The following is an 8617-nucleotide window of genomic DNA, read 5'->3' as shown; positions in this document are numbered from 1 at the left end:
ATAGGTTGTATATAGCTTAGTGCATTGAATAAATGTAGTACCCCTTACTTTATTCTTGGTATAGCATGAGGACATGCTATGGTTTAAGTGTGGGGAGGTTGATAAACCCCATGTTTAGGGTTTATCTTGTGTTGAATTTAGAGCATTTTATTAACCTTTTCTCACATTTATTCAATGAAATAGCATGCTTTTGTGATTCTCCCTTGAATTGTGCTTAAATGTGAAAACATGCTTTTAGACCTCTAATTTGATGATTTTGATTCACCTTTGATTCCACTAGATGCCTTGATTTGTTTGTTAAGCGATTTCAGGTAGAAAATGCTAGGAATGGATCAAAGGAGTGAAGAGGAAAGCATGCAAAGTGGAGAACACATGGAAAAAGCCAAAGACTTGGATGCAACCATCCACGCGCACGCGCATTGCACGTGCACGCGTGGATCGTAAAACTTCAAGGGACGCGCATGCGTGCTGTACGCGTATGCGTCGGTGCTGGCACGTGATTTTTAAGTGAAAACGTGCCCTGCGAATTTTCAGAGCTGTGGGCCCCAGTTTGCGACCAACTTTGGCGCCAAAATGCTTTAAAGGACCAAGGATTGAAGGGGAGAGGTATCTTCCATCATTACACAAATTAGGATTAGTTTAGAGTTAGTTTTAGAGAGAGAAGCTCTCACTTCTCTCTAGAATTAGGATTAGGTTTAGGTCAATAATCTTAGATCTAGGTTTTAATTCATGCTTTCATCTACTTCTACCTCTCAATTCTTTGTTGTTAGATGTTGTTCTTCTATTCTCTTGTTGTAATTTCTTCTATTTTGTTTCTATACTTAATTGTAGATTTACTCTTGTTCCTTCTATTTTTCTTTCAATTCAATTTGAGGTAATTCATGTCAATAACGTTTTTTTATTGTTGTTGTTAATTCTTTGCAATAAAGTGTTGTTAGATTCTATTCTTGTTGTCAATTTACTATGCTTTCCTTTTATACCTTCCAAGTGTTTGTCAAAATGCTTGAGAAGATGTTAGAGTAGAATTTTATGCTCTTGGCTTGGGAAGGTAACTTAGGAATTCTTGAGTTCCTAATGTCCAAGTGATTGATAGTTAGTAGCCATTAGCTCTAGCTCTCATTAATTCAATTGGTGAATAGCTAGGACCTATGGATTTGGATTCATATAACTCACTTGACTTTCCTTTACTTGTTAGAGGATGACTTAGTGGGATTAATCCTTGCAATTGTCATATTGTGGTTAGTGATAAGGATAGAGATCCTTGACCACCAAACCTTGCCGAGATCCTTTTGTTATTTGATTTCCATTACCATCTACTTTTCTTATCTCTCATTCAAAATCCCAAAATATACATGTCCATAGCCAATAACAAGAACACTACCCTGCAATTCCTTTGAGAGACGACCAGAGGTTTAAATACTTCGGTTTATAATTTTAGGGGTTTGTACTTGTGACAAACAATCTTTTGTATGAAAGGATTATTTGTTGGTTTAGAAGTTATATTGCAACGAGATTTCATTAGTGAATTCTATACCACCAAAAGTCCATTCATCATTATACGAGGAAATCGGCCAAGGTATGATTTTGGTTTCTCGTATTTAACATATAATGTCTTGTGAAAACTTAGGCTAGACGACCTAGGATAAGTTGAATTATGACTTTTGGAGCTTGATTGATAGTTTAGCTGGCAATGTATGTTGAATTGATGAGGCATGATAGGCTCAATGGTTTTATGATATAAATGTAGTTGATGTGGTGAAATGATTGATGAATGATGATTTTGATGGTGATAAATGAAAATATTGAATGTGGATATATAAATGTTAATGATTGTGTTGGTATGATTAAAAATGTTGGAATGATATGTATTCAAAAATGAGGTATGATTGGTGGTGGTAGAGTGTGGAGCTGTGTTGCTGTGACTTGGTATGTTTTGGTGCAGGGTATTGTTATGTGAATATGGTTAATGAGTTATGTTTTGTGAAAATAGAGGTTTGGAAGATTTTGTGAATCTAATTTTTGGCCGAACTTCAGCGAGTCATAACTCGGCTTCTGGAACACTAATCTTTTTCAAACTTATCTCATATCAAAATTGGGTCCGTAAAGTTTACACCGTTCAAAAAACGGATGAAAAATATTTTAAAACAAAAATTTTATGCTCGTTGAAAGTTCGGTATGCAAAATTGAAATTCTGCAGCACTTAATATTTTTACGCACTCTTCAGAATGTGCGTATGCAACCGCCTGCATGCGACATGACTAGTATATCCCGAGAGTGTGTTGGGCACTATATCCCATGAGTGTGACGGACACTATATCCCATGAGCGTGACGGGCACTATATCCCATGAGTGTGGTGGGCACTATATCCTGAGAGTGTGACGGGCACTATATCCTAAGAGTGTGGAGGCATGTCAGAGAGACGATATCTAGGTTAGTTGCCGGATGTGTCAGGTTCTGGTGATATAACCGACACGTGAGCTCACGGCCGGTAGGATAGACATACATCATATGCATATGTATGCATTGTTTGATTGTGCATTAATTGGGTTTGCCTATGTGATTATTATGCTTACCTGCTATATTTGCTACCTGCCGTATCTGTATACTATTCATGTTTGCTTTGTCTGCTTTGTTTGTCTGTGTTGTTCTACTGGTGTGTTGGAGGACCTCCCTGCACTCGGAATGAATTTTCTAGAGCTACAGAAGCCCAATTGGCGCGCTCTTAATTGCGTTGAAAAGTAGACATCTTGGGCTTTCCAATAATATATAATAGTCCATACTTTGCCCGAGATTTGATGGCCCAAACTGACATTCAAAGTCGGCCCAAGGAATTCTGGAGTAAAATGCCCGAACTGGCACTAGAATTGGAGTTAAACGCCCAAACTGGCACCAAAGCTGGCGTTTAACTCCAAGAACAGCCCAAGCACACACCAAGTGGGCCCCAAAAGTGGGTTTCTGCACTATCTGTACTTAGTTACTCATTTTCTATAAACCCTAGTAACTAGTTTAGTATAAAAACTACTTTTAGTGATTTATTTTACATCTTTTGACACTTGGAACTTGTATTGTTCATGTTTAGGAGGCTGGCCACTTGGCCATGCCTACCCTATTTTCACTTATGTATTTTCAACGGTGGAGTTTCTACACCCTATAGATCAAGGTGTGGAGCTCTGCTGTTCTTCATGAATCAATGTAATTACTACTGTTTTTCTATTCAATTCATGCCTACTTCTTCTCCAATATATACTCTTGTTCTTAATTCAGTTAAGTCAGAATGAAGGGGTGACCCGTGATAATCACCCAATCTTTGTTACTCGCTTAGCCAAGATCGCGTGCCTGACAACCACAAAGCGGTCTACATGATGTTCAACGTAGTCATTGGACGACAGCTGGAGTATATTCTCTTAGGTTCTAATTAATGATTCACATCGTCTCTCCTGACAACAGAGCATCTGAATCTGAGATTAACCTTCGTGGTACAGGCTAGAACCATTGGCAACATTCTTGGCATTCAAAAAGTCTAAACCTTGTCTGTGGTATTCCGAGTAGGATCCAGGATCCGGAAAGTCTAAACCTTGTCTGTGGTATTCCGAGTAGGATCTGGGAAGGGATGACTGTAAAGAGCTTCAAACCTGTGAATGTGGGGCACAAGTGACAATGTGCAAAAGGACAATGGTCCTATTCCGACGCTAGCGGGAACTGACAGATGATTAGCCCTGCGGTGACAGTGCAGATGGATTTGTTTTCATCCGAGAGGATCATACAGCTTGCCATGGAAGGAGGTAACGCATGGTTGGAAGAAGGCAGTAGGAAACCAAAGGTTCAGAAGCAACAAGCATCTTCATACACTTATCTGAAATTCCCACCAATGAATTACATAAGTATTACTATCTTATTTTATGTTTTATTTATATTTTAAATATCCAAACCTCATAACCAATTTAATCTGCCTGACTGAGATTTACAAGATGACCATAGCTTGCTTCAAGCCGACAATCTCCGTGGGATCGACCCTTACTCACATAAGGTATTACTTGGACGGCCCAGTGTACTTGCTGGTTAGTTGCATCGGAGTTTTGAATAAAAGTGTTGTGATCACGATTCCGTGCACCAAGTTTTTGGCGCCGTTGCCGAGTATTGTTCGAGTTTGGACAACTGACGGTTCATCTTGTTGCTCAGATTAGGTAATTTTATTTTATTTTTAAGCTTTTTATTTCTTATATTCAAAAAATAATAATAAAATCATAAAAACCAAAAATATTTTGTGTTTCTTGTTTGAGTTTAGTGTCAATTTCTAAGTTTGGTGTCAATTGCATCTTTTTAATTTTCTTTAAATTTTCGAAAATCCATGCATGTGTTCTTTATGATCTTCAAGTTGTTCTTGATGATTGTCTTTGTTTAATCTTGTGATTTTCTTGTTTTGTGTTTGTTGTTGTTTTTCATATGCATTTTTGAATTCTTAGTGTCTGAAGTTTAAAAATTTCTATGTTTGGTGTCTTGCATGTTTTTCTTTTCTTAAAAAATTTTCAAAAATATGTTCTTGGTGTTCATCATGATCTTCAAAGTGTTCTTGGTGTTCATCTTGACATTCAAAGTGTTCTTGTATGCATTAGTTGTTTTGATTCTAAATTTTTATGTTTTGTTTCAAATTGGTGTTTTTCTCTCTCCTCATTAAAAATTCAAAAAAAAAATATCTTTCCCTTATTCTTCTCATAAGTTTCGAAATTTTGGATTGACTTAGTCAAAAAATTTTAAAATTTAGTTGTTTCTTATTAAGTCAAGTCAAAATTTCAATTTAAAAATTTTATCTTTTCAAATCTTTTTCCAAAATGAAATCTTTTTCATTTTTCTACATATTTTCAAAAATTTTTAAAAATTAGTTTTCAAAATCTTTTTCTTACTTTTATTTCATATTTTCGAAATTAATTGCTAACATTTAATGTTTTGAGTAAAAAAATTTCAAGTTGTTACTTGCCTATTAAGAAAGATTTAATCTTTAAATTCTAGAATCATATCTTTTAGTTTCTTGTTAGTCAAGTAATCAACCTTAATTTCAAAAATTAAATATTTTTAATTTCCTTTTCAAATCTTTTTCAAAATAAATTTCAATCATATCTTTTTCAAAACTTAATTTCAAAATCTTTTTCTAACTTCTTATCTTTTCAAAATTGATTTTCAAATCTTTTTCAATTAACTACTTAACTTTTTGTTTGATTTTAAAATTCTTATCTTTTTCAAAACCATCTAACTACTTTCCTCTCTCTAATTTTCAAAAATCACAAACATCTTTTTCAAAAATATTTTTTATTTAACTAATTGTTTTAAATTCTAATTTTAATTTATCTCTTCTAATAATTTCGAATTTTAACCTTAAATTAAAATAAAAATAAAAATATTTTTCTTTTCTTTTAAATTTAAATTCGAATTCTCTCTCCATCTCATCTCTTTCTATTTATTTTATTTATTTACTAACACTTCTCTTCTTCTTAAAATTCGAACCCCCTCCCTCTCTCTGTGTTCGAATTTTTCTTATTCTCTTTCTACCTCATTCTTCTCTTTTTCTACTCACACAAAGGAATCTTTATACTGTGACATAGAGGATTCCTCTTCTTTTTCTGTTCTCTTCTTTTTCATATGAGTAGGAACAAGGATAAAAATATTCTTGTTGAAGCTAATCCTGAACCTGAAAGGACTCTGAAGAGGAAGCTAAGGGAAGCTAAAGCACAACTCTCTGGAGAGAACCTGACAGAAACTTTCGAAAAAGAAGCAGAGATGGCCGAACCTAACAACAATGGTAGAGATGCAAGGAAGATGCTTGGTAACTTTATTGCACCCTCTTCTGACTTCTGTGGAAGGAGCATCTCAATTCCTGCAATTGGAGCAAATAACTTTGAGCTTAAGCCTCAATTAGTTTCTCTAATGCAGCAGAATTGCAAGTATCATGGACTTCCATTGGAAGATCCTCATCAGTTTTTAGTTGAATTCTCGCAAATCTGTGACACTGTTAAGACCCATGGGGTTGACGCTGACGTCTACAGACTTATGGTCTTCTCTTTTGCTGTAAGAGACAAAGCTAGGACATGGTTGGACTCACAACCTAAAGAAAGCCTGAACTCTTGGGAAAAGCTGGTCAATGCTTTCTTGGCAAAATTCTTTCCACCTCAAAAGTTGAGTAAGCTTAGAGTGAAAGTCCAAACCTTCAGACAGAAGGAAGGTGAATCCCTCTATGAAGCTTGGGAAAGATACAAGCAATTGATCAGAAGGTGTCCTTCTAGCATGCTTTCAGAATGGAGCATCATATGTATATTCTATGATATCCTGTCTGAATTGTCCAAGATGTCATTGGACAACTCTGCTAGTGGATCTCTTCATCTGAAGAAGACGCCTGAAGAAGCCCAGGAACTCATTGAAATGGTTGCAAATAACCAGTTCATGTAAACTTCTGAAAGAAATCCTGTGAATAATGGGATGACTCAGAAGAAAGGAGAGGTTGACACTCTGAATGCCATATTGGCTCAGAACAAAATATTGACTCAGCAAGTCAATATGATTTCTCAGAGTCTGATTGGAATGCAAGCTGAATCCGGCAGTACTAAAGAAGCCTCCTCTGAAGGAGAAGCTTATGACCTTGAGAATCCTGGAATGGAAGAAGTGAATTACATGGGAGAATCCTATGGAAACACTTACAATCCTTCATGGAGGAATCATCCTAATCTCTCATGGAAGGATCAATAGAAGCCTAGTCAAGGCTTCAATAATAATAATGGTGGAAGGAATAGGTTTGGCAATAGCAAATCTTTTCCATCATCCTCTCAGCAACAGACAGAGAATTCTAAGCAGAGCCAATCTGACTTAGCAACTGTAGTCTCTGATCTATCTAAGACCACTCTTAGTTTCATGACTGAAGCAAGGTCCTCCATTAGAAATTTGGAGGCACAAGTGGGTCAGCTGAGTAAAAGAGTCACTGAACTCCCTCCTAGTACTCTCCCAAGCAATACAGAAGAGAATCCAAAGAGAGAGTGCAAGGCCATAAACACGTCCAACATGGCCGAACCTTGAGAGGAGGAAAAGGCAGTGATTTCTAGTGAAGAAGACCTCAATGGACGTCCACTGGCCTCCAAGGAGTTCCCTAATGAGGAACTAGAGAAATCTGAGGCTCATACAGAGACCATAGAGATTCCACTAAACTTACTATTGCCATTCATGAGCTCTGATGAGTATTCTTCCTCAGAAGAGGATGAAGATATTGCTGAAGAGCAAGTTACTTGGTGCACGAAAATTACTTCACACTATGTAATTCCGCACAACTAACCAGCAAGTGCACTGGGTCGTCCAAGTAATACCTTACGTGAGTAAGGGTCGAATCCCATGGAGATTGTTGGCTTGAAGCAATCTATGGTTATCTTGTAACTCTTAGTCAGGAAAACAATTCACTTATCAAATTGAATTACAAAAAATAAGAGAGTATGAAATAAATAATTATTATGCAGTAATGGAGAATATGTTGGGGTTTTAGAGATGCTTTGTCTTCTGAATTTCAGCTTTTCTCTTGTATTCCTCTTCCCTCATGCATGCAAAAGTGAAAAGTTCCTTCCATGGCAAGCTCTATGTAAGGTGTCACCGTTGTCAATGGCTACTTCCCATCTCCTCAGTGAAAATGGTCCAAATGCTCTGTCACAGCATGGCTAATCATCTAAAGGTTCTTGATCATACTGGAATAGGATTTACTATCCTTTTGCGTCTGTCACTACGCCCAGCACTCGCGAGTTTGAAGCCCGTCACAGTCATCCAATCCCAGAATCCTACTCGGAATACCACAGACAAGGTTTAGACTTTCCGGATTCTCCTGAATGACGCCATCAATTCTAGCTTATACCACGAAGATTCTGATTATGGAATCTAAGAGATACTCATTCAATCTAATATAGAACGGAGGTGGTTGTCATGCACACGTTCATGGGTTGAGGAAGGTGATAAGTGTCATGGATCATCACCTTCTCCATAATTAAGTGCGAATGAATATCTTAGATAGGAACACGCATGTTTGAATGGAAAATAGAAGTACTTGCATTAATTCATTGAGACGCTGCAGAGCTCTTCACCCCCAACAATGGGGTTTAGAGACTCATGCTGCCAAAAGGTACAAATTTCAGATCTAAAAATGTCATGAGATACAAAATAAATCTCTAAAAGTTGTTTAAATATTAAACTAGTAACCTAGGTTTACAGAAAATGAGTAAACTATGATAGATAGTGCAGAAATCCACTTCTGGGACCCACTTGGTGTGTGCTGGGGCTGAGACTAAAGCTTCTCACGTGCCTGGGCTTTTGGGCATTCAACGCCAGGTTGTAACCTGTTTCTGGCGTTGAACTCCAACTTGTATCCTGTTTCTGGCGCTGGACGCCAGACTGCAACGTGGAACTGGCGTTGAACGCCAGTTTACGTCATTTATCCTTGAGCAAAGTATGGACTATTATATATTTCTGGAAAGCCCTAGATGTCTACTTTCCAACGCAGTTGGAAGCGCGCCAATTGGACTCCTGTAGCTCCAGAGAATCCATTCCGAATGCAGAGAGGTCAGAATCCAACAACATCAGCAATCCTTTTTCAGCCCG

The 8617-nt window shown here is 37.1% G+C and overlaps 1 non-coding gene across 1 annotated transcript; it reads right to left on the bottom strand.

The window, feature by feature from the left end:
- Nucleotides 1-6175: 6175 nt before the first annotated feature.
- LOC112752358 (small nucleolar RNA R71) lies at nt 6176-6279 on the bottom strand. Its single transcript, XR_003176798.1, has one exon. It is a non-coding gene; the product is annotated as a small nucleolar RNA R71 (small nucleolar RNA).
- Nucleotides 6280-8617: the final 2338 nt, after the last annotated feature.

This window comes from Arachis hypogaea, chromosome 15, assembly GCF_003086295.3.
Source record: "Arachis hypogaea cultivar Tifrunner chromosome 15, arahy.Tifrunner.gnm2.J5K5, whole genome shotgun sequence".
NCBI classification, from domain to species: Eukaryota; Viridiplantae; Streptophyta; class Magnoliopsida; order Fabales; family Fabaceae; genus Arachis; species Arachis hypogaea.
Note: the sequence above shows the minus strand (reverse complement) of the source record. Positions and strands in the feature narration are given on the sequence as shown.